This window comes from Equus asinus, chromosome 16 (assembly GCF_041296235.1).
Source record: "Equus asinus isolate D_3611 breed Donkey chromosome 16, EquAss-T2T_v2, whole genome shotgun sequence".
NCBI lineage: Eukaryota > Metazoa > Chordata > Mammalia > Perissodactyla > Equidae > Equus > Equus asinus.
Window position 1 is genome coordinate 33,662,274 of NC_091805.1, and position 27,061 is coordinate 33,689,334.

General features: G+C 40.8%; 1 protein-coding gene across 4 annotated transcripts in view; it reads right to left on the bottom strand.

The window, feature by feature from the left end:
- Positions 1-27,061, bottom strand: part of PLPPR5 (phospholipid phosphatase related 5) — a 106,084-nt gene that overhangs the window by 29,762 nt on the left and 49,261 nt on the right. The window lies entirely within an intron of this gene.

Genomic DNA, 27,061 nt, shown 5'->3' on the forward strand with positions numbered 1-27,061 from the left:
TCTGAAATTGTGAAATTAACTAAATTTTATCAGCCAAAATTAGGACAACAAAAAAAAATCACTTAATTACAAACGGAGAACTGTCAGCTAAACACAAAATAAAACACTGACTAGATACCTACATTTCCGGTATCTTCACATGTGCTAATGAAGAACATACAGTCTTCAAATCTGATTTTTTCTATAGCTCAGCTGCTTATAACTTAAACCATGTGTTACTATATACGGAAATCTGTTGACTGGAAGGGGAACATGTCAGTTATTATTTCAAGTCATTACTAAAGTAACTATAGAAGAGATGGCTTTGACAGTACAATAAGTTTTTATAGTATTCATATTAGTAAATATCTGATACTAATAATATTACTCAGCAAAGTACTTAGAAATGCATGCAACCACTTGCCTATTGTCCTGAGCTGCATATAAAAGACATTTGCCTAAGAATTAAACCAGAGTCAGCACTTAAGTTTTTAATTCATAGCAGCCATTTTAGAATGCTATGAAATTGAAAGATTATCTTCTCTGGTTGGTTTGTTTGTTTCTGGGCTAAGTTTGCAGTCCTCTTAGCTGCCAGAAGAAGCTGTATGAATATTTAAACAGCCCATGTGATACAAGGCTTCTATCTAGCCAAGTTCTAGCCCTTTGCAACCTATCCCAGATACCAAAACCCAAGGGCAGGGAAAAAAATAAAAGCTGGATTGTCTCCATTTTCGGCCTGTTACCTTCAGAGCTAGGTCTGTGTATTCTAAACCTGTGCTGGGAAGAGCTGAATAATTTCAGCTATGGAGGGTATGTGTACATGAGAGGGAAATAGGAAGAGATGAGAAAGAGAAAATGATGCTTTTGCCATTCTGAGAGAATATGTTAAAGAGCTCTGCCCATATGAGTAACAAAGAAAGGATATCACACCACTCCAGGTTTCCAGAGATGCATCTAATAGAGTAATTCCTTATTTGACTAGCACATATGAATAGCGAGTGAAATTTGGGCTGTTTGTGAGATTTTCTTTGACACACTTAGAGGCTGATTAATGATTCCTTACCTTTGCATTTCTTCCCATCTGTCAGAACTCTAAAGATATCCTATCCTTATTAAGATAAAAAAATGTGGAACGATAACTGAGTAACATTAGTACTGTTAATATTCATTATAGCTGGGATTTAATGAGTGATCGCTGTTCAAAGCAACATTCTAAGCAAATTACCTTATCTTATTAAATCCTCATAATAACCACATAAGTCAGATATCATCATTACCTTCATTTTATACATTTTATAAGTTTTATTGGATCAAGATACAGTTCCTTATGAAGAATACACAACTTGAGTATTGGGGGTGGCTGTTGAGAAGGGAGAGATGTAAATGGGAAGTAGGGGGAAAGCACATAAGTACCTCAAGCTTTTCTTCTTTTTTCATTAATTTCTCGCATGGAGGAAATGGCCAATGGACCTGAGTTGAGTATCAGTGAATGCAAGAGAGTTGAAATTAAAGATGGAGAAAGATGGCGGTATCATAGAGGTGAGGCCACATCTGTACTCTGCTATTAGGCAGGAGTAGGAAGCAGTGCAAGTGTGGTCTGTGCGGCAAATGTCATACCGAATCTACATGGCTTTGGAAAGCATTTGCCTTACCCCTTCATCCCCAGAGGCCATCTCAGATACAGCCCAGCCCCTACCTGTACAAGGTGTGTAGACCTGTAGTAACCAGTGAGCTTGGGCTACGACCCTCTGAAGTTTCTCTTGAATGTCGAGTTCATTCTTAAGTTGCTCTAATGACTAAAGCCTTGTTTATAAGGTCTCCAAAGACACAGTCTGGCCCCTATGTAAACTCATGAAAAAACTTCTATATTATCATAGGATTTCCCTTTTCCTCCACCAGATCCCCACTTAATGTCCAGACTCCGAATGGAAGAAGATTGAATTTTAAGGGTTATGGGAGAATGGTGACATTTGTTCAAATACATGCAAGTTTAAGGTGGATCATAGCAGTGCTTTATAATGCACAGATTTTTCTGGAGCATAATCAGTTGGCATGAATGTCACAAAAGAAAAATTAGAGAGTTTTCATTTACACTCGGCAACTCTTTGGTATGTTATGAAAATAAGTGTGTATTACCCAGTCTAATTGTGTTATCCATACAGAAAGTCTATTATTCCTAATTTGCAGAAGAGGAAATTACAGCATAAGAATCTATTAAGCAAGTTGGATACAGAACGGTAATTGATTATTTATGCTTTCTTGGTTTTTAATTCACTTATGAAACCATCTAGGTTAACCAGATGTCAAAATGTAACTAAAATAAAACAAACAGAAGGTGTATAATTTGAGCAGGATGGTATCCACTCATCCTCAAGGGTCAGTGGATGCTCATTACCTTACAATGCAGAAAGCCAAAGATGATCATTTCCTCTTTGTTAACAGCCTTGTATATATTCTTCTATAATTTTCTCCTTGCTTACACAAATATATACATTAATTGACACACATATAAACAGGTTTTGCTTACTTGTTTACTTTTACTAAAATGTAATCACAATGCCCATATTATTGAGTAATGTGAATTGACTCAATTGTGAGTATAAACATCCATCTGTTGGGTAAGTTGAGAAAGAACTGTACAATTTTAAAACAATAATAATAAGAAAAATCCACAAATATTTGTGGTTTTTAAGCATTTACTAAACACCAGAAACTGTTTCTTCAAAGAGCAGACATCTGACGTTAGCTCCAGAAGGATGAGTACGAGAGTTCCCAGCAAGGGGGAATTGATGGGGAAACGGTGTCCTAGACCCAGGGGACGGCATCAGTAATCCTGCTGTGCGCTCTCCAAGCACCTGGCTCATTCTCTCTCAGAACACTTGCCACAATGTATGGTTTTTGTTAGTTGGTTTCTTCACTAGAATGAGGACAAAGAAGCCAAATCTGAGTTCCTTACTGTAAGCCCTGTGCTTAGTTAGCACTTTGCCTGACACCCACTAAGCACTTAATGAAGACTTACAAGACATACTAGATTAAAAAAATGGATAAGTGAAAAGTGAAAAAGTACAGGAGAGAGAGTATGGAGTATTTTCTTTGTAGCATTTGTCCCTATCTATGTATATATGTTTATCCGTTTCCTCCAATGGAATACTTCATTAGAATGGAACCTCTGTACGCTCAATGTTCTACCTGAAATGGATAGAACACCTTTTACATAGTAGGCATTCAAAAATCATCCAATGGATGAATGCATGAATGGCATGCTTGGGAAAAAGTGAATTTTTGAATTCTTTTATTGTCTGAAAGTACGTATCGTCATCTAAAATTGTCTTGCATATGTATTTATTTACTTTCCATTGTCCTCCTCCTTCTTGGTCATCTCATACTCATGGAGCAATACCAAGTACAGGGTAGGCACCTGTGACAAGAAGAATATTAGCCCCCTAAAGATGCCCATGCACTAATCCCAGGAACTTGGGAATATGTCACCTAATCATAAGTCTTTAAAAGTGGAGAAGCTTTCCTGGCTGTAGTCATATAGAGATTTGAGAATGCTATGCTGCTGTTTTTGAAGATGGAAGAAGGCAGCCACAAGCCAAGGAATTCAGATAGCTTCTAGAATTCTCCCCTGGAGCCTCCTGAAGGCACACAGCTGGGCTGAAACCTTGATTTTTAGCCCAGTGAAACCCACGTTGGACTGCAGACCTGTGGACTCTATGGTAATGAATTTGAGTTGTTTTAGTTTACAAAGTTTGTGGTAATTTGTCATGGTGTCAAAAGAAAACTACTACATTCAAATAATATGTGCTTAATGTGTGAATGAATGAATGCACTGGGATCATAAAAATGATCCATCGGAGGAGATAACTGAAGCACCATGATAAGAGCATCTAATTTGGAACCAATAAGATCTGGGTTTGAGTCCTAGCTCTGCCACTTACTTAGACAAGTTATTCAACCTGTCTAAGCCTTGGTCTCCCTCTATGTAAAATGCAAATGATAATAAAAATATTACCACACAATGTTGAAAGGATTAAATGACAAAATACAGGTAAAGTACTTAGCACGGAGTTTGGCCTCCAGTGAGCCGTCAGTAACTGCAGGGGTTAAATCAGAGCCAACCTGGTAAACACAACAGGACCAGACGCTGATGCTGAGGGCTGTGCTTGGTGAGTGGAGACCATGAGGATTATGGAGGCATCGTGGCCTCGCATATGGAGAACTTGGTTCCTTCTCTTGCTTTCAGGCTTCTTTTACTTTTTCCTTATGCTATTTTGCCACTTTTCCCTCCTTTTTAAGTCCTCTGCCTAAAGACGTCCACTCATTGTTTATTCGCAGGTGATTATCACTTACTCTTTTATCCTTTGCCTCTTCTTTCCTACAGACTAAATGGCCTCCATTCCACCCATCAGTATGGAAATACTTAAGTGGCCAGATTCCTCAGCAATCTGGACACCAGGGCTTTTGACATTCCAGTCCTTCTCTTAAATGTAGAGCCCCCAATTCATCCTACCAGTGCTAGGATCCTCTGATCAGTCCAAAGTGCAGTTATAACTTTTCTGGATCATACCCTATAGTCTTACTCATTGATCCATATTTCCTTAGGTTAGGATTGGATAATCTCTGAACTGATTTTCAAGTTTTGACTATTTTGATTACCATAAACTTAAAAAGCAATAGGTATTTCTTTTAAATAACTACATAGCACTATTGGTCACATTGTTTGTGATCTACTAAATCCTGCATGACTTCCTCACAGGCACTGATGCCCTAATAAGTTCCCCTTATCCTAAATTTCTGGAATGGTTTAAAAAAATCAAATTTCTTAATTGTTTTCAAAATAACATTCCACCTGTCAAGACCATTTTGAACTCTGATGTTGACATCTATCATATTAGTCCTCTTTCTCCCAGTTTCTAGTTAGCTCCATACAGATCACCAATAACAATAAGACAGTATCAAGAATAGGACCTCATGGCACTCCATTAGAGATCTATTTGCAAATTGGTATAGAGACATTGAACAAATTTGGGGGGGTGGATTTAATAAGCCAGGTGTGCAGTGTCCTGGAAGTCATATTATTGTATCCATACTTATCCACATTCATAAATTTGCCAAATAGCAATATAAAGGTGTCTGATAAGGTATGGAACAGAATTGTAGTGGGAGGTAACGCAGTGGTGGAAAGACTATGGACTTTGTACCAGACAGATTTGTGTTCACATAATTCAGACCTTTCAGGGCTGTGATGCGGAGGTACAATAAATGGCGGTATAGTGAAGTCATAAATTTTATATACTACAATCTGGGCTGGAGAAAGCATGCAGCTACTTTATTTTCCATATCTGATCTACACTTCATCATGAACATCCATCCTGCACTGAATAGGAATGGAATGAGGGAGAGAGGAATGTTCAATAAATGCTCAGTTGTTCTCAATTTCCCACTCTCCCCTGTCTGGAAAAATGACACTGGGGTCCAGTTTGAGGCCCACAGGACTGCATAGCTGAGGTGGGGAGGCAACTTCAGAGCAGCCACAGGCCTATCCTACAGAGTGGCCTCTCAGTCTTCGCTGGCCTCCACTGCCATGTGCTTCTCCCTATGAGTCACTGGTGCCCTATTGACAATCACTGTTAATGTCCTTGTAGCCCTATGCTGACCTGGTCCGTCTAGGCTCAGATGCTACAAAGATCCTCTGAAACTCCAGGACATCTTCCTTCTAGCCCTAGGTGGGCTGTCTGCCTTCTCTGACTCTGTTGCTGGGTCCTCTGGCCCCCATCACACCTATTTTCTCTGCTGCCTGACCTACCCACCATAGGGATGCACTGAGGTTGAGTTCTCCCAGTTTCAAGCCAGAAATGAAGTACAACTCCATCTACTTTCTGTTTTCTCTTCTACCTCTCTAGAGTTTCTATTATCTGGTGACTAAGTTCCCTCTCAGGGTTTCTAACCTAAGGGTGCTCACCAAATACTCACATCTGCCATTCTGCCCTTTGCCCTCCTCCAGTCTTCCCACTTCCTAGACCCAGAAATGCTGCCTTCCCCTCCCCTCCCCTAGGTTGATGGTACCATCCCTTAAATTATATCCTGTATTCTCTATTACTGGCTTATAATAAAATGCTTAGATCTTCAAATTTTGCTTTTGGTATGTAAAGGCAGCTTTGGAATTTAGAAATTCTTGTTCTCTCTTGACAAAGAGAGATTTGACTATGGAAGCTAAACACTGTCTTCTTTTTTGATTGGTATCAGCCCATCTCTCTTTCTTTCCAGCTTTACTGAGGTATAATTGACAAATAAAAATTATATATACTTAATGTCTTCAACTCGATATTTTGATATATGTGTACATTGTAAGGTAATCACCATAATCAAGCTAATTAACATATCCATTACTTCATATGGTTACCATTTTGTGTGTTTGTGTGTGGTGAGAACATTTAAGGTCTACCTATTCTTTTAGCAAATTTCAATTATACAATACAGTATTCTTAACTATAGTCACACTGCTATAGATTAGATGTGTGTGGTATATATCTCTCTATATAGATATACAATGGAATATTATTCATCCTTAAAAAAGAAGGACATCCTGCCATTTACAGCAACACTGATGAATGTGAGGAACATTATGCTAAGTGAAGTCAGCCAGGCACAGAAAGACAACTACTGCATGACCTCACTTCTATGTGGAACCTAAAATAGCCAAACTCAGAGAAGCAGAGAGTAGAGTGGCGATTGCCAGGAGCTGAGGGAGAGGGATCTGGGGAGATGTTGGCCCTTGTCTTATGGCCCACCCTTCTCTGCGGCACTGAACAGGAGATGAGACATCCTAGAGCTATGTTGTCCAATGTCCAATACGGTAGCCACTAGCAAGTGCAGCTATTGAGCACTTGAAATGTGGCTAGTGGGGTTGAGGGACTGAATTTTTAATTTTAGTTAATTTTAGTTCATTTAAATTTCAAAATTCGTACTTGATTTGATTAGAAAACTTTCAAACATGGGTAGACAAATTGGGTATGCATCTACTTTTTACACTGTAAATTTTATGAAGTCTAAATACAAATCAAATATTTCAGATGAAAATTTAGTATCTGAATTGAGATGTATTGCAAGTGTCAAATATACACGGGATTTTGGAAACTTTTTAAAAAAAGAAATGCAAAATGTCTCGTTAATACTTTTTACATTGATATATGCTAAAACAGTAATATTTTGGATATACTCAGTTAATAAATTTTTAAAATTACATTTCCTCCCTTTTTTTTTTTTTTGACAAAAATTAGCCCTGAGCTAGTATTTGCCACAATCCTCTTTTTGCTGAGGAAGATTGGCCCTAAGCTTACATCCGTGCCCATCTTCCTCTATTTTATATGTGAGATGCCTGCCACAGCATGGCTTGATAAGCCATGCATAAGTCTGCTCCCAGGATCTGAAGTGGCGAACCCCAGGCCCCCGAAGAGGAACATGCAAACTTAACCGCTGAGCCACCGGGCTGGCCCCTTTTTTTACTTTCTAAAAAAAATGTGACTAATAGAAAATTAAAAATCACATATGTGGTTCATTTTATTGTTCTACTGGACAATGCTGACCTAGACAAGAGCGTCATGATTTAAGGAGAATGGAAAATATACTAATTAATATTCAAAAAAGATTGTATCCATTTCAGCATTTTTTGCTATTTTATTATTTATTTATTATATCAGTTGAAGTTGAGTACTGAGCCTAAAATCATATCTGTATACTTTTATCTATATCTTTTATATCTATTAATATATTACTGTTTGAAGTAGCAGATGAAATGATATGGAATTATTTTGAATTTTCAGAGATTACAAATTTAGTCTATTTTTTTCAGGTTCTGGTTATCATAATAGTTACCTTTTTATATTTCACTTCATCAAAGTTAATCCATTGTTTTTTATTTTATTGATACCCTTTAGATACTTGTGAAATTCCATATTTTGTCAGTGTAAACCAGGAGGAAAGTTCACTTTTAGGAGTTTAGTATCTGGGTTAAAATGTCAATCTACCACTGGTTAGTTCTGTGGCCTTAGATAAGTTACTTAACTTCTCAGTCTTAGTTATATCATTTGTAAAATGAAAATGACAATATTAGTTTCTAGAATTTAGCACAGTAATCACACAAGGAATGTAAGTTTTATTATTGTCACATTGCCCCATGAAGATTTTTGTTTGCTTTGTGACTGGAATAAACCTAAGGGATTAAAAGAACACATTTAGATTAAAGCTATGCGTTTACTGCGGAGAAATAATAAATTTAATTGCCTAACTTATGGGCATGAGGATAAGGGTCCTTAAACATATTGTATTTGAAAAATCAAGAGCAACCATCCATTTTCTTTACAATATACTTAATGGGTATCTAACAAAAGATGACATAATCATGAACACAGAATTTATCATGTAGTTGCTGTCCTTGAATGAGCAACACTAGGAAGTCACAAATGTGATGCCAATAACAACAACCTCAGTGTTCAGGACCAGCTGGTACATGCAGTTAAGATCAGAATACGCTCAGTGACTCAGCTGCCCCCAGCACAATGGCCGATTGATGGTCTGGTTGTGAATAACAGCCCCTTCATCACTGACACATTTACCTTATCCCTCAAGTGCAGCCGTGGCCGATTTTACATGGAGATCATTTCTCTCCAGTATGAGACAGAGAAACATATCGGGCACATGGCACCCCCTGATAAATACATTATGCACATGGCACTTCCTCCATCAGCTAGAAGATCAAAAGTACTTTTATTCGACATTTTTTTCTGTCATCTATTAAATTGAGAGCCACACATACTTACGACTTAAAATTTGTTTTCTGTAAACCAGATAAAAAGACAGATAATATTTAGATAAAGATAGGCTGCTGTCTTTTTTCTGATTGTGATACAAGGCAAAGAAAGCTACGTGACATATGGGGAGTTACATTCAAGTAAAAGATATTTGAATCCTATGATTTTAAGAACTCCACCATCTCTAAGATTTAAAATTCACAGACTAGAAATTCAGGAACTAAAATTAATACTATGTAAAGACCAATCTGGAGATCTTTAAAATGTGCGCTACACTGTTAGATGAACTTAGGAATTAGTATTAGCTTAACTTATAGGCAAATGAAGAAGGTAGAACATGCAAAACTATTAAAATACACAAGTAAAATACTTAAGTTTAGGGGGCCGGCCCAGTGGCACAGCAGTTAGGTTGGCATGTCCTGCTTCCGCGGCCTGAGGTTCGCAGGTTGGGATCCCGGGTGTGGACATGGCACCGCTTGGCAAGACATGCTGTGATAGGTGCCCCAAATATAGGGGGAGAAGATGGGCACAAATGTTAGCTCAGGGCCAGTCTTCCTCAGCAAAATGAGGCAGATTGGTGGCAGATAGTAGCTCAGGGCTAATCTTCCTCAAAAAAAAAAAAAATTAAGTTTAATATCAGGGACAAGAAATAAGTGGTAAAAGGGTAAAAGCACATCTCAAATATTTCTGACTAATCCTCAAAACTATTTGAATTTGCAGTTAAATCTTAGGACTCATAATGTTTCTTAGACTTTCTTCAGTTAAAGAGAAAGCTATAATTAATAAATATGTGATTATCCATAGACCTAATCTCTGTATGATATACTCTATACACAATATACCCGTATATCATACAGCATCATACAAAACAAATATGAAGAACTGAATTCCAGATCTTGAGATATTGTCTTAAATTATATAATAACAGGAAAAGGCTCATATAATACCTTAAAAAGATAAGTGCAATATTGCAACAAGGAAAAGAAATGTGTAACACAAGGCACGTATATACACAAAGAGAGTTTCATAGTTACTGTGCATATACATGAATAGATATTATATGTAGGTTTGCAATTAGCAACCAAGTACTTTATCGATTTCACATTAATTTTAATAAGTATGATAAATATTAACCACAGTGTGCAATCTCAAGGGATATCTCAAAATTCAAGAGTGTGCTCATACCACATGATATTGCTGACCTCCACCCTGACTTTTATCTGTGGCTAAGTCACAGGGGGTGGGGAGTCGCAGGAGGTGCCTGCTTTTCCCCACTTATGGCTTGAGAAACCAGAGTTTCTTAGAGAAATGGCTGAGTCCAGGTCAGGAGCAGTAATATTCAAGATGAGACAGAAACAACTGGTCATACTGATATCAGGAAAGGTCTCAGAGATTTTTATCATCTTATCAAAAGGATTAAGGAGCAACTTGAACTCACGTTCCTTGCTGAAAGGGAGGATAATTGGAGCATCAGTAAGGACCATATTGCAATGGATTGAACTACTTCCATGTGTCTGAATCCTGGAGTTCACATCAACACGGGAAAAGAAAGAGAAAAGAAGCTAAGTGGTGACCACAGAGGATGCCAGGGGACCAGCTCATTTAGCTGCAGTTCTCTTTGCAGACTGTTTTGTTCCATAACTAAATAGTTATTTAGGGGAAGTTGTACTCTTCTATCAGGGGACACATCACGTCCTGTGTGTCTCTTCTAATGGTGTTAGCAGCCCTTTATGCCACTCCCTCAATTTTCATTCAACTAAAAACTGCCTAGATTCATCCCCAGTGTGCCCCTACCCAATTTCCAACTCTCACCTCACACCTCCTCAAGAAGGAGGAAAGTGGAGAAGACGAACCCCTCTGGTCTCTTTCCTCCCACAACCACCAGCTTCTACCCCTCACCCCCAGATGCTTTGGGCATGGGGCACACAAGTTGTCAGATGTCCAGACACCCCTCTCCATGGTGCCTGCCCTGCACCTCAAACCACATTCTCAGCCTCAGTCCCGGCTGTTGGGGGGAGTGAGCTCATTCTCATTTCGTTACCCAGAATTTTGTTCATAGCTATTATGAAAAGACATTATTATGTATTGACACAACGTATATATTTTTCTCCTTTGCTAGTTGATGAGGGATAGAAATTTCCTTCCCTCTTTGTCACCTCGGTGATTAACATGGTGCTTGGCTCACACTCATTAACCAATTAATCATAATAACAGTTAAGATCTACCGAATGCTTACTGTGTGTCAAGGACAGTGCTAAGTGCTGTACAGATATCAGTCATATAATCCAAACAATCCTCTGACATTGGACTTAACAGTGGAGGTAACTAGGACCGGAAAGTTTAAGTTACTGCCCATGGACTTCAGGCTAATAGTGATGAAGCAGGGATCCAAACTCAATCAGTTCAACTGCAAAGTCTGCGCGCTCTGAGGATGATGCTGTATGCAGTAGAGAAGTCTCAACCTGAGCCTCTGAGAGGGGGCAGGGCTCGAGGGGTTCCTCAAGCAGAGGGGAGAGCATGCACGAAGGAGACACTGCAGGAACTAAAAATGACTCAGCCTGTCAGACTGAGGCTCTGTGGGTGGGGTGTGGGTGAGCGCTGGGAGGTACATGCAGAGAGGGGAGTGGCAGGAAATGACACCAGAGAGGTTAACTGGGGCCAGACTACCAAAGGCTTTGTGTGCCAAGTGAAGGAGTTTGGATTTTTACTAAAAGGAAAATGGAAAGCTTTTAAAGGGACGTGAGGAAATGACAGGAGCCGATTTGAGTTATAAAATATGGCTGAAGTGGTTCCAGGTGTTGGATTGTTATGTCCTGAACTGGAGTGATGGCAGCAGTTATGAATAAACTGGATGAATATTTAAGAAGTTGAATTGGTAAGGCTTGCTCATCAATTGGATGTGTGTGTGTGTGTGCACGTGTGTGTGCGTACTTCTGTGGATGAGCTTGAACTGCGTGGAGACAAGTGGGAGTAGAAAGTAAGGTGAGTAGGAGTAAGTCAGGCCTCAGCAGCCAACAGAAGCTTCTAGTGAGGAAAGCTATATTCCCAACTGGAGGGATAATCATGTTCACACATACACCAAGAATCAAAATGTTAACCTGTTTGCTCATGGCAACACTGTACTCCGAGCCAGTTCTATAGCACTATTAGCAATATATTTTAAGTACATAATGGGTTAAGCAGGGTTTTGAAGGCTGAGGTAGGTACCAAAATCCATGTATGATGATATGACAGCCATCAGGTAACAGTTTCAGACAACTGAGTTAAAACACTAGACTGGCATTCCATGAAGACACGGGTGATTTTTTCTTGTGCCCTACTCTACCCGCAGCCCCTAGCACAGGTTAGGAATATAGAAAGCACTCAATGAATGAACGAATGAATAAACATACTATTTTTGAGAACTAAACTTGTGTCTACATTACACCAGGAATATCTAACTAGAACAAAAATATATACCAAATTTTCAGTAAATGCCACAATGAATAATCTAGGTCTGTGAACTTTTGACCTATGTATTACTTCAGCTATTTTTTAAGTGTTGTAGTGGTTTTTATATTTCAGAAATGATCTCCAAGAAGCTGTATATTTTCCTGGTATCTACTGATTTGCTGAAAAATTAATGCTTTTGAGAGGAGGTGGTCAGGAGAAAAAGAATCTCTACCTTCTCCCCGCTCTGAAGAGGAGGTGTGCCCTGTGGGAAGCATCCACATTCGGTGGCCGTGGTGAGTGGGTCATGCCCCAGGTGGATTCAGAGGATGTGAGTTCCAGTCCTAACCCTCCAGTACATTGGGGGTATGACATCTGTGAGTGATTTATCTTCTCTGAGCCTCAGTTTCTTCATTTGCCAAATGTGAAAAGCAGTGATGCCTGCCTTGTTATAGCTCCACAATGCCTTATCTGAATGCTTGAGTTGAGAGGTATTTGAGAATTCAGGACTGTTTTAGATTTTAGAAAAGTAATATGACGCATGTGCTGCTCATTACATGATACACCCAGCGGGATCAGATGCCACATCCCACAATGAAGCACATTCACATTTCTACATCAAAATATATGGATATTCACAGTAAGGAGAATAAATAAGACTATAAGTTGCTTCGCATTAACTCAACAAATTCAGGTCGGATCCAGTTTGGCTACCCAAAAAACAAACAAAATAAAAAATAATCTTGTTTTGAGAGTTTTTTGTTTTTGTTTTGGAAATTTCAGAATCAATGATAAAGGATTGTGGAACTGTGAGCTGTTTTCAAGACCAGAACCAGATGCAATAATGATACTAAAGGACCAAATGTAGAGATGAGGAGCTGAGCTTCACACAGCCAAAGCCAGTGCTGTGACATCTCGGTAATTCCAACTATGGTAATTCCAATACCAGTTCCAACACAACTGGTATTCCACTTGAAGGGCTGTGACTCTAACCAAATAGGGAAAGATTCCATCCAGCTTTGAAAACTGAGAAAGCACTAAAGACACACAGACTATTGAAATAGCAGAAATATGTTGGTTGATTCGGGAAGGCCTTTCCTTGTAAAGGGGCCGCCAGGGTTGGGGGTGCATTTTGCTACATGTAGCAAAGTGAGCAAAGGTGCCAAGGGGTATGGAGCAAGGCACGCTCTCAGAAGAGTGAGTGAACATATCTGGCTAAAGCTGGAGAACTGTGTTAGGAAAATTAGCCTGGCTCTGGAAGCTTTGTGAAGGAATTTGTTATTGAACCTGAGGGAGAGAGAGTAGGTATCAGAGGTGTTTGAGGTGCTTGAGGTACCTGAAGTCCAAGACGCACCTGGAAGGTAGTGCGGAGAAGAAGACAAGAGGCAGGGCCCCTTGGCTCTCACTACTTCACTGAAATAGGAGGCATGGAAGTTGGAATCTGGAGGCATGAAAGTTTGACCATACTCAGGGGATAAACCCCAATGGGAACATGAGGGAGCAGAGAGATTATTTCACAGGCATGTTTCCTGAACTATTTGGCCTCACTGGGACTTGGAACTCAGGTGGCCACATGACATAGTGGAGGAAGCAGAGGCAGGAGCAGGCAGGAGTGTGCTTGTAGATAGATAGGAGCTGGTGTCTGGCAAGCATGCTATCCCCCAGGGCAAAATATGGCTGAGAAGGGAAGGAAGGCTGTGTGTTCCTCAGCAGACAAGGAAAGATTTCCTATACCACCATTAAAAATATACTAAACGGCAGAAAAAGGTATTGATTAAAAGTTTAAAAGTGAGGTGAAGGGGCCGGCCCCGTGGCCGAGTGGTAAGCGCGCGGGCTCCGCTTCAGCGGCCCAGGGTTTTGTGGGTTCGAATCCTGGTCGCAGACATGGCACTGCTCATCAAGCCATGCTGAGGTGGCATCCCATATGCCACAACTAGAAGAACTCACAGCTAAAAATACACAACTATGTACTGGGGGGCTTTGGGTAGAAAAAGGAAAAATAAAATCTTAAAAAAAACGAAAAACGATGAGGTCAAGTTCATGAGAAGAAAAGAGATGTGGATGGAATTCATTCATTCATTCATTCATTCCCTAGCTCATTTTCAATTAACATTTATTGTGCCTTTACTGTGTCCCGGACAATGTGCTTGGGCTAGGCATATAGAGATAGGGATCTCAAGGAACTTTAGTCTAAAAGGAAAAAGAAGTGTAAAAAGATCATTATAATTCAAGTCAATAACAAGAATAAGTGAAGTGTGGGTATAGGAACACAAAACACAAAAAGAGTTCACAAAAAATTGAAGTCATATTGATCAAGTTTTTTCTAGGCCCTGAGAATAAAGTGACATGTAAGACCCTTTCTTTGCCTCAAGGAATATTGAAGCAACAACCCAGACATGGCAGGAGGGTCAGGCAAAATTTCCTGTGGGTTTTTTTTAATAAGATCAAAAGATAAGGAGACAGGAGAAGAAAGAAGGAGGGGAAGAGAATTTAAGGCAGAGGGAAAGAGGGGACACCTGGTGTAAAGAGAGGGTTACAAATTCACTTACCTGAAGAACGAGTCAGGTAACGTAACTGAGCCAATTTGAGTAAGTAGAGAAAAAGCCAACAGCAACAGTGACTGAGGTCAATGGCTTCAGCCCTGTGTTGAGAAGACAATGAAGGGGAGGGACTGAGGCCAACATGTGCCTTTTAGAGGGGAGTGAGCTGTGCTGCAACCAGTTATTGTCATTGGTGAATACAAGTCTGGGGCCACCATATAACCAATCTTTCAAGAATAAGTAGACATATTATGATATGAAATTCTCCAATTTTCAAATCTTGGCAAGTAACTAAAAATTTTAAAATGTGCTAGACAAATACAGACCTATCTGCCAGCAGGATGAGGCATGTGCCATTAGTTCATGTCACTAAAGGGACAAGCGAGATCATGGAGAGCTCACAGGAGGCAAGCAGTTAAATAGCTCCCTACTGCATTCAGAATAAAGTTCCAACTTTTATTGATGTATAAGGCCCGTCGCAAAGTGGCCTTTCCTTGTTTCTCCAGCTTCATCTTCTCATTCCCTTCCCAGAGTCTAGGCTCTAGCCATGTTAAACTGCTTATAATTCCCCCCAGAGAACCATGTTTTCTGTCATCCCATGTCTCTGACTCCTTGTAGTGGGTGAAAAAATTATCCCAAAAAAGATATGTCCAAGTCCCAACCCCTGGAACCTCTGAATGTTAACTTATTTGGGAAAAGGGTGTTTGCAGATTTTATTAAGCTAAGAATCTTGAGATGAGACAAGTGTCTGTGTAAGAAGAGGAGACTTAGACAAGAAAGGAAGACATACAGTAAAGGCCACGCGAAGATGGAGACAGAGATTGCAAGTACGCTGCCACAAGCCAAGGAACGTCTAGAGCCACCAGAAGCTGGGAGATGTAAGGAAGGGTTCTCCTCTAGATCTTCAGAGGGAGCACAGCCCTGCCGACACCTTGATTTCAGATGTCTGACCTCAAGAACTGTGAGAGAATATATTTCTGTTGTTTTAAGCCATCAAGTTTGCAGTAATTTACTATGGCAGCCATGGCAAACTAAAGTCTCCTCAACCACCCGTCATCCTTGTCTGGTTGTCTCTCCTGGAAATATCACTTCTGTTTCCTGGATATCTTCTGGCCACCCCACCACGGTGTTCATCTCTGTGAAAGCACTTAGGACATGTTTTATGGGTATTGTGGGGTACTTCTTCACCAGTTAGGGACAGAATTTTACCTTTTCAAAATTCATATGTTGAAGCCATAACCCCCAGTGTGGCTATATTTAGAGATAAGGCCTTCAGGGAGATAAGTAAGGTTAAATGAAGTCATAGAGTGGGGCCCTAATCCAATAGGATTGGTGTCCTTATAAGAAGAGGAAGAGACACCAGAGAGCTCTCTCTCCATGGGAGCACAGAGGAAAGGCCATATGAGGATACAGTGAGAAAGCCACCAACCTGCGACCCAAGAAAAGAGGCCTCACTAGACACCAACCCTGGTGGCACCTTGATCTTGTACTTCTAGCCTCCAAAACTGAGAAAATAAGTTTCTGTTGTTTAAGCCACTCAGTGTGTGATATTTTGTTATGGCAGCCCTGGCAGATTAACATATCCCACCACCTCGCAGCCACATCTAAGTGTTAAGCATCCTGAGATCAGGGGCTGAGTGCCTTTATCTTTGAATCCTCAGAATATCCTAGGTGCTCAATAACTGTTTTGTTATTGATGAAAAAAATAATTGAATCAATTTATATTTTCAGTGTTTTGAAATTAAACTAACTTTGCTTGATCTTTTTAATCTAAATTTCTTCTTTAAAGCCTGGTACAAGTGCTGTAAATTAATATAAAATATAGCGAATCAAGATTCTTTAATTTTGAGCCCTTTTAGACATTTCTTATCAGACACTAAGATAATTGATGACACTGAAAATTACTGAAAAACCCACTCTGAATCTGTGAATTTGAAGGAAAAGATAAAGGTAACTGCTAAAGAAAAATCTTGGAAATTGTGTGACCACCAGGTCAATACAAATCAAGAATGTGATGTGTCTGATAAAACAACCCAGCAGACAAACCAAAAAAAACCAACCAAGCAAACAAAAACTAGTGCCATTTTAGGATTATTAGCACTGGATTAGTTTTTGAAGTGCTTGTGTAAGTACTGGATCTTTGCCATCCCTTAATCATTACATTTGTAAAGGACTTTATAGTCTCAGAATGACAGAACTGTAAAAGAAGGAAAATCCAGATGCTTCTAAACCACATTTCATGAATTCTTAGGAAATTCACAGAGGGGCTTCTAGAGCATTTATGGGGAGGGAGGTGACGGGCGAGGGAGGATTACATGATTATATGTTACCAGGACTGGTTACCTAATTTGCAAAGTCGAGTACAAAATGAAAATGAGAGGTCCTTTGTTCACAAATCATTAAGAATGTAAAGATGGTGATGGGAGAGCATAAAACTAAGCATGAGATCCTCTTGATCACAGGTTATACACTCCTGAAAGCCGACCCTGCGTGTTATGATTTCCATTTTATAAAGTCACTTGGGAAATTACATGAAGGATGAATGGACTACAGTGGGCAAGAGGAGAGGCTAGCAGGAAAATTTTATTGGTAATCCAGGCAAGCGATGATAAGGGCCTGAACCAAGTTTGTAGAAGTGGCAGTGGAGAGAAGTTTTATCACCCTAAAGTGATACCTCCTATGACTGTTCAACTTTACTATTTAATTTTCTCTATTTTAATTATATTTGTAAATAACTGCAAAGCTATAAACTTAGCACCATAGAGCTTCATGAATTAAAAGTACCCAATAAGAAAACTTTATGGAATAAGGAAAATCAATTACAGAATGAGTTAAAAGACCCTGTGATTCTACGTTAAAAATGGCCCAGCTGAATTAGTGGGTGTCATCGTGAGTAAGTTCAACTTAATAGCAAAAAATATATGAGCATACTGGGGCCATTAAGAACACTTAAATATAAGAAATATGCCTGATTTATGTGTGGTGGCTTCCTTTAGTGTTCCTTCTCTGGTGAGTGCACTGTGATTTCTGGCTCACTCTAAGAAGCCAATAGTGCTAGAACACCGCATTATGCCGTTGCCACGTGAGCAGCAAAGGAGCATGCTGTGAGTCAAAACTCCACCCCTGGGAAATGACAGAGACGTTAGCCACCCAACACGAAGGGCCTGGGCTAACAGACTTGGGATTCTGCACTGTCAGCAGCCCTCTGGGTGTGCACTTAGTTTACGGGGTGCATTGGGGAGGCAGTGGACAGGAGGGGGCGGTTCAGAGAATACACTCAGGGGGCATTGTGGATACAGATCTTGGCTCCAGCAAATACCCACTGTGGGGCTCTGCGAAAGTTATTACATTTTGCTGAGCCTCAATTTTCTCATCTTTAATTTGGGAATTATAATAGTACCTATGGCATACACATGTGAGGACTGAACAGGATAATCTATGTAAAGCACGTAGCACAGTACTGGCTCACAGAGTACACGGATGTTACTTATTATTCAGCTGTTCACACAAATACAGTGTGCCCTTTTCAGGGAAAATAAGAGTCAAAAGGGCCTTAAGTTTTAGTGGTTTTTAGAGTATATAAGGAGTGTTCCGAAGTTGGCTGCTGGAGGGTCCAGAGGGGTGCTGGACAGGATGCTAAGGACATGCTCATGAATAGCTGTGGACTCAGCTCAGGGCAGGGACCCTCCCAGCCAGCATATTTGTGAATCCAACTCAGCTGCCTCCATGTCCACAGGCAGTGAGGGTACTAGGATCATTTATGGGTGTGCACCAGGATCTCCCCACCTTCAAGATGTGCATGGATCCCCTTCAGGCATCATCTCCCGTTATGAGATTGATTAAGGGTTTTCCCAGTTGAGGTCAAAGTGGTGAGGAGTCACAGTGGGAGGGCCTGTGGGGCCTTATATAAATGCCAACCTGTATCCCCTTACCTCTCTTGACTTTAATAAAATTGCCATAGGAAATGCAAGTGATTAATTTATTTAAGAAAGTAGACCTATTTATTCAGAAGAATTGATCCAGTGCTTTGTGTAGGCACAGGCTCTAAGTCTGAGCGTCATTTTCTGCATCACTATACTTTGAGATTATAGATTTATTGGGGGCAATGCATCTATTTAAACCTCCTAGTTAACAAATAATGAGCATTTAAGATATGGTTGTAGTTGTCTGAATCAATCAACATACTTTTCTAAATCTGTATTACATTCAGGCTACTGCTGGCATTGTGGTGGCTATAAAGAAATGATCTCTAACCTTTGTGAATTTATAATCTGCTGGAGGCAGAAATACATAAATAATAAAAAAACAAGGCTAATCTTTGCCCTTTAAGTGCTACATTACCAAGGCCTTCCCAGCCCAGAACAAGGGGAGTGGCACACTAAGGCTGGGGCAGTAGCAGCAAATCTGCCCCAGATGCAGGCAATTAGGGGATGCAATAATAAAATAATAAATACAAGCTGTCTACCTGCTCTTCATGATTGCCAGGCAATTCTAAACAATGTTAGTGATAACATACTCCTGAGCCCCAGAATCTTTTGTTGGTGTGGCCAATTGTATTCCTCAGAGATGGTTGCCACAGTCCCCTAACCCCTTGCTCCTGTGCCACTCCTCCATTAGAAGGTAAAGTCAAATTCTCCTCCCTTTGAATCTGGGCAGGCTTGTGACTCGCTTGTAATCCACAAAATGCAGCAGATGTGAAACTATGAACTCACAAAAACTGATGAACTTCTGCTAGTTCACTGGAACACTCATGCTAGGAGTCTTCTAAGAAACCTGACCACCTGGGGCCACCATCCTATGAGGAAGTCAAGACATATGGAAAGGTCACATGCAGGCAGCCCTGGTCTTCAAGTCCTCCCAGCCCAGATGCAGACATCTGAATGAACAACCTTTCAGATGACTCCACGTCCCAGATATCAAGACACTCTTTGAATCTTCCCAATTAAGGCCAGAAATATCATGGAGCAGAGGTAAGACAGCCATGCTGTGTCTTTTTCAAGTACCTGATCTACAGAATCTACCAGTATAGTAAGTTGTTTTATGCCATCAAGTTTGGGGGGTTTACTATGGAGCAGTAGTAAGTAGAACATTGGTCTAAGTTGAAATAATTGCTGTAGTTACTGTTGAGTGTTAATAATACATAAGTAAGTTTCAAATCAGTACATTTTTATTACATAATCTCTAATAAATATTGTATTGTACACGGAAGCTAATGCAAAGAACTCCCAGCCATACAGTTGACTTCCATCAAGTGGACTCAGCTACACATATTCATCAAGAGTGTGAGTTTGTAAATGTTGGGAGCCACTCAAGCAAGCTTTGGCCACAGAGGCTCTTCAACTCCCACGGTAGTACGTTTAAACAGCAGATTTGAGAGGGAAAAAAATGCAATAGCATAGTAATTTTAAAGATGAAGAAAGAGAACTTGAGTTATTTCAACTCGGCCAATCTCTGTGAATACTTGGAGTTTTTATGTTTAACATGAAGTAATGTAATGAAACAATGAAATATTTCATTACAATGAAATAACGTAAATGTAAAGTATAGTATTTTTGTTGGCTAAGTGCAAATTTTAGTTCATATATGAAATATTGCACCAAAATTTTATGTCTTTAAAATTAAAATATATTCTTATTTAGTTATTTTAAAACTGAAAAATGAATCAATAAAATAATGATTATTACTGTTATCACATAACTACTACTGAAAATAATTTTTCCATAGGGAGGAAGAGATGCTAAAAAATTATTTGCTTGGTGTCAGATATGCTAGGTAGGTGTGCCACCGAAGATGGGTAGATTAATTTCAATTAAAAAGATGAAACAAAACTTTGAAAAGGAAATCTATCTTGGTCTCGGTTACAAAGGTAAAGAGCATTTTTTTTCATTACAGAGCATCTGAATCCCTTTCTTGTAACTGGGAAATTCCCCACAGTATGCCTCCTATACGGGAAGCATAGCCTCTATTCCACCACCGAAGCCAAAAAAAGCTGGACATTGCCTTCCTCAAAGCCCTGGCAAGCAGGCTGCAGGCACATGATCCACACTCAGTCAACCAGATGCACCTACAAGTGAGGTGAAGAAGCAGGTAAAGTGAAACATCCATTTCACTGGCAGCCGAGGTGGCAGCCGTACCGGTGGAGGCATCAAGAGATGGCAGCCGCAGTGGTGTCCAGGGTCCTGTGCTCACAGCACTGTAGCCTCACCACTCCCTTCCTGTGGTGTGATTCTGGCTGTAGTTCTGGCTGCTCAGCTTCCATCAGTTCCTGCTCATTCCTTGAACCTAGTTTTTCAGCCTGTCCTGTCACCTCATTTTATCTAAGTCAGCCAAACTCACTCTCTATTATTTATAGTAGAGAACTCTGACAAAACATAAAGAGCAAATAGAGTTTTGACCAGGCAAATATGCAGGTAGGAGGTACTGGAGATATTGTAGCTGGAAAGAATAGCAAAAGCATAAATAGTGAAGTAGAACAAATATTATGGTTAATAACTGGTAGTGGTCTAGTGTGAACTGAGTTCACATGAACTGAGAACTGAGCTCATGAAAGAGAGCATTAGGAAGGAAGAGAAGTGTCTTAGTGCAAGTGGCCATAACAAAGTATCATAGACTAGGCGGCTTAAACAATAGACATTTGTTTCCTCATAGTTCTGGATGTGGGAAATCAGAGATCAGGGGCCAGCATGGGCAGGTTCCAGTGAGAGCGCTCTTCCTGGTTTGTAGATGGCTGCCTTCTTGCTACATCCTCACATGGCTGAGAGAGAGGACAAGCTCTCTGGTGTCTCTCCTTATAAGGCCACTAATCCCATAATAAGGACCCCACCCCTCATGACCTCATCTAACCCTAATTACATCCCAAAGGCCCCCTCTCTAAATACCATCAACTGGAGATTAGGGCTTCAACACATGATTTTGGGGAGATACAAGTGAGTCCATAACAGAAGGGAAGACAAGTTTTAGCCAGGACCAAGAAAGCCTTGTATGCTACATATAGGATTGTGATCCTTGAAGGGTTTGTGAGAGTAGGCTAAGGAGAGCTTTTGTGCAAAAAGAGACTTACTTAAAACATGCTTTAAGAGTGTTACTCCAGTGGCAGAGTGGAGAATGGATGGGGTGAGGAAAGAATTTTCTTAGGAACTTACTTGGGAGGCTCCTGCAATAGTCAAGGCAAGCGATATAAAGAAGCCAAATTCAAGCAGTGGAAGTATAGGGGGCAGGGTGGAGAAGAAGAGTCTGGATTTGAGAGATATTTCAAATGTGGAGCCAACAGAATTAATCAGACATCTGGATGCAGGGGTGTGGAAGTGGGAGGAGTTGGGGCTGACTCAGATTTCAGGCTTCGGGAACTGGGGTGGGGGTAGGAATGTCAATAATCAAGTCAGAAGATACAAAAGCAGGAGCTAGTTTGGAGCAATGGCAAGATCATGATTTTGGTTTTGGAATCACTGAGTTTAAGGAATTGATGGAGCACTACAGAGATATGTTCAAGTTAGGAATGTAGTCTAGAGTTCAGGAGAGAAGTTAAGTTGAGTGAAGGTGTTTCAGGGTTCACTTGAAAAGATACGGAAGTGGTAATGAATGAGATCACCCTTGGGAGGGATAACAGAGGGAAGAAAATAAGGTCAAGACCAGAAGCTTGGTAAACACTGGTAGATGGTTTTCTGACAGCGTGATAAAGCACTTAATGAGGGGGGAAGCAAATCTGGAGAATGTAATGTTCTCAAAGTCTTAAAAAGAGAAAAGTTCAGCTAGAAGGGGGTGATCAAGAGTCTCAATGTTGAAATGACCAACAAGATAAGGGTCAGAAGAGGCCTTTGATAAGATCGCTGGTGGATGAAGTCTGAGGAGTAGTTTCGGTAGTAGAGTATGTGTCAGGAGAGGGGCAGAACACATTGTAACTAGTTTATAAGTGAGGAAGTATAAACTAGTCTTCCTTGAAGTTTCTTTCAGAGATGGGATGGTAGCTCAAATTAATGTAAGGTTTTTGTGTGATCGTTGGTTTTGTTTAATAGTGGAAATTTTAGCATGTCTAAAGAAACCATATTTCCCTATATTGTGTGTAAGCTAATCGCACACATCCCTATATATATAGAAAGATGCCTGATTAATATGTTTGACAAAGGAAAGAAAGCAGTAAATATATTGTATGTAAAGTGCTTAGCACAGTAAGCATGCAATAATAATAGTTATTATTTTTATACTCTAAATTTCTGTATTATTATAGAGGGATTTCTACTTGTTATTTGAAGTCCTTTGTTCCTCTTCCAAGATTTTCTTTAAGTGGCATAAACAAATGGCTCAAAACAGACTGTGTTCATAGGAGAAGGTAACTTCTTTTGCAATACAGTGGAAGAGATGCCAAGAAATCTCCTTGATTTGAACTATATCCTCAATTAAGGAGGAGTTTGATGACTGAAATTACAGTGCTATAATTTCTTCCTATATGTTAAGTCACTTAAAATGCGAATATATTTGACACAGGGAGGATCACAGAAGATAATAAATCGCACTGGCAGCCCCTTGCTGTGCATTAACTTATTACACTCTCTCAGCGTTAGAACAAGATGAAAGCAGCATGGCAGCCTCAGAGGTAAGTTGCTGTGATCTCCCTTCGGGAAAGACGGAGCCAGTCTGCTGCAAGGACAGCTGCAAGCAGAGAGTCGCCACCTGCAGTGCATTCAAGTTCTCTGTAGTGTTTGAGCAGGGGCCACAATCTCCCTGGTCAGCCCCAACCAGTGACTGAGGATAGCAGGAGCACTAAGGCTTGGACATTTACGCCCAATGTGGGGCTCTTCTAATGGGCAATCTCTGCGTAAGGTTAGCTGAGACTGAAGGATCGGCACAGCAGTCCGAGACTCCCTAACCAATTTTGCTTCTTTCCTGTATCTTTTGCAAGTATTAGCCCCCTCCAAACCTCCCACAAATCTCTTACTCTCCTAAACTCTATCTCACCTTCCACCTCTCAGAGGATCCTAACAGAGGTGATACTAGGAGTGGTCTAAGAGAACAGGTGGTAAGATGGAGTTGGGGACATGTTCTGGCCAGAAATGAGGATCCCACCCTATGTTGTTTGTGAGGCACAATCCACCAGGTAGCAATCCAATTGCTAAAACACACCAATAGTGACTTGGGAGAATGTTCTGGTGGCAATAGGGTAACCAACTCATCCTTGTTTATACAAAACTTTCCTGATTTTAGCACTGAAAGTCTGAAGTCTGATGGTTGGTCGCCCTAGGTAGGAGGAAAACCCTGACCAGGTCAACGATACAGGTAGTTGAGAAGTCCCAGGAAACAATGCCTAGAAGGATAATAAAATTGGCTGACTCTTATTAAGTTGTGTTGGTGCCCTACAGAAGCAAAATAAAAAGCTGAGATTAGCTAACAAACAAATGAATACTGAGCATGAAGGCCAGAGGGCCTCTCTGATAAGTTACAAAAAGGTCCATTATTCTGCAGTGTGAGAGCAGAAAAATCCAAAGACCAAACTGATGACTTACTAGCTAACAGTCAGGGGACCTTCAACGATGACTGAAGGCTCAGCTAAAGCAGGTCTATTATGCCAAGGTCAGGACCCAGGCTAGGAAAATCTAAGACCTGACACAAGGGATGAGGAAATCTGGGTGGATGTGCCTGAAGATTTTGGTCCACGAGACTCCTCTAAACCCTCAGAGCCTTCAGACGTGGCCCACCACTACCTATTAAGTGCTAGCCCCCCACCCCACCCCAGCCATGCCAGGAGACATTCTTGTGGGGGAATGAGAAGTCTCTTTTCCCCAATGCAACAGGGGCCCCCTCATGATCTGCCCCCACCTCTTCTCCTGGCTGCCCAAGATCTGATTAACCTGGTGAGAGAGGAAAGAGACTCTACCGCAAAAGAGCTGCGAGAATTAGCACATAGCAGCCGGAGCCAGAGGAGCCCTATGCAGCTGGATTTTGAGGGCGCTTTATCAAGTAGGCTGAACCATAAGAAGGATAAGGGGGTGTTTGTTGACATGAGGATACTGTCCCTGGGGATGTAGGATTTCATACTCTTGCAAGGCCCCCGGGACAGTAAAAACTTCCTCTTGGGCTGGCTCCTAAAAGCCTAGAAAAAGTGATTGCTTTCTCTTAATGAAGCTGACATGTGTGAAATGCCTTGGCAGATGGTGGAGGAAGGAATTAAAAGACTCAGAGAAGTGGGCATTGCTGGAATGAACATATAATATGAGCCTCAAAAACCCCCAGAGGATTATGTACCCTGGGAGGACCTAGTGGACGTGTGTTCATTGAGGCATAGGAATGTGCTAGTGAAAGGAACACCAGGATGATGCAGAAGTTCAGTGGTGTTTCTCCTCTACGGAGCAAGATTGATGGTGGCAGAGGCCATTACAGAGCTAAGTTCCTTAATATCCATGTGGGTTACGGGGGTCTGAAGAAAAGGAAGCCAGATTCCAGTGCTTAACCATCAGATGCAGGGGTCAGGTGGGGGGAGGGGGTGTCTCAATTATCATAATAATGCAGAAAGCCTGAGTGACAGCCAAGGGGGCTTGACCAGCAGAAAGTTTTGGAGATGATTTATAGAAGAGGAGCCAACAGATGGGGCAACAAGATGGGGAGCCAATGAGACTACTTAACTTATAATCACAAGCAAACAAGAAGGCAGAGCTGAGAGTGAATGCCCCAATAAAAAGTTTTAATCCTTTGTGCAATTATCAAGCCTGAATGAAACTCATTGACTGAAGAGCCAGCAGGTCCCTAGAGGGAAGAACCTTGTAACACCACAGAAAACATATATTATAAAGATTTTCCAGTCCTTCCCCAAAAGGACCTATGACCATTTATTCAGGTAACTTTACATTGGAGAAAAGAGAATATCCTACAGTTTGAGGACTATTGGACATAGGATCTAAGTGGACACTGAGACCTGGAGATCTGAACTGACCTCATTCTGGTCCCCTGTTAGAGAAGGGTCATATAGGACTAGGCAATAAATGAGTCCAGGCCAAAGGCTGGCTCACAGTGGATCTACTAGGTCTGTGAACACATCCAGTGGTCATTTTCCCCTTGATAGATGGAATATTGGGACAATTCAGTTGCAAGCTAATGAAACTATACACTTCCACTCCTGCCAAGATAGTAAATCAAAAACAAAATTGCATTAGGGGAAGGAGAATGTTGAAGATTTAATGCTGCCCCTTAGTATCTCAAACGCAGCGATGGTGGTTCTTATATCTCCATTTAATTCACCAAACTGGACAGATCCTGGAGAGTGAGTGTAGACTACTGAATCTCCAACCAAGTAGTGGCCATTGATTTGTCAAATGCATTCTTTTCTATCTCATTGAAGAAAGATGAGAAACAGTTCCCATTCACAGGGAACAGACCACTCCTTCCATCACAGTTTGTCAGTGCTATATTAACTCTCCTGCTCTTTGCCATATCATAGTTTGAAGGGATGTGGACATTTGGACATCTCACAGACCATCATACTGATCCTTTACATCAAAGACACCACGCTGATCAGGCAAGATAAACAAGAGGTGGTTAGCTCATTGGAGGCCTTGGTAAGACACATGCATTCCATCTTGGAAGATAAACCCTACAAGATTCAGGGGTCTGGGACATCAGCACAGTTTTTAGGGATCCATTGGTCAGGGGCATGCTAGACATCCCCTCCCAAAGCAAAAGACAGAATCACTGCGTCCTGCACCCCTACCACAAAGAAGGAAGCACGGCACCTTTAGATCACTTCGTGTTCTTGGGGAAACACATTCCACACCTGAGAATACTGCTCTGGCCCATATACCAGGTGACATGAAAAGCTGTCAGCTTTGCATGGAGCCTGGAGCAGGAGAAGGCTCTCCAACAAGTATAGGCTGTGGGACAAGCAGCCTTGCTACCTCGGCCACATGATCCAGCAGACCACCTAGTGCCTGAGGTGTCAGCGGTGGAAGACACATGGTCTGGAGCCTATGGTAAGTCCTAGTATGAGAATCACAACGTTGGCTCCTAGAATTGAGGAGCAAGATCCTGCCACCTGCAGCAGAGAATAACGTGTCTTTGAAAAATGGAATTGAGTGTGTTATTGGGCCTGGCAGAGATGGACTGTTTGACCCCAAGATAGCAAATGAACACACATTGAGAGCTGCCCATTATAACCTGGGGTTTGTCAGACCCCGTCAAGTGATTTTGCCTACCATGGGGTCTCATTGGCATTAAGCACTGCCAATACTAGTTAGGTAATTATGTAGCCAATTATCATACATGGTAAACCAATTAAAGATAACTGAGAAGTTGCCATTTTAAAAGTAATTCAAATTC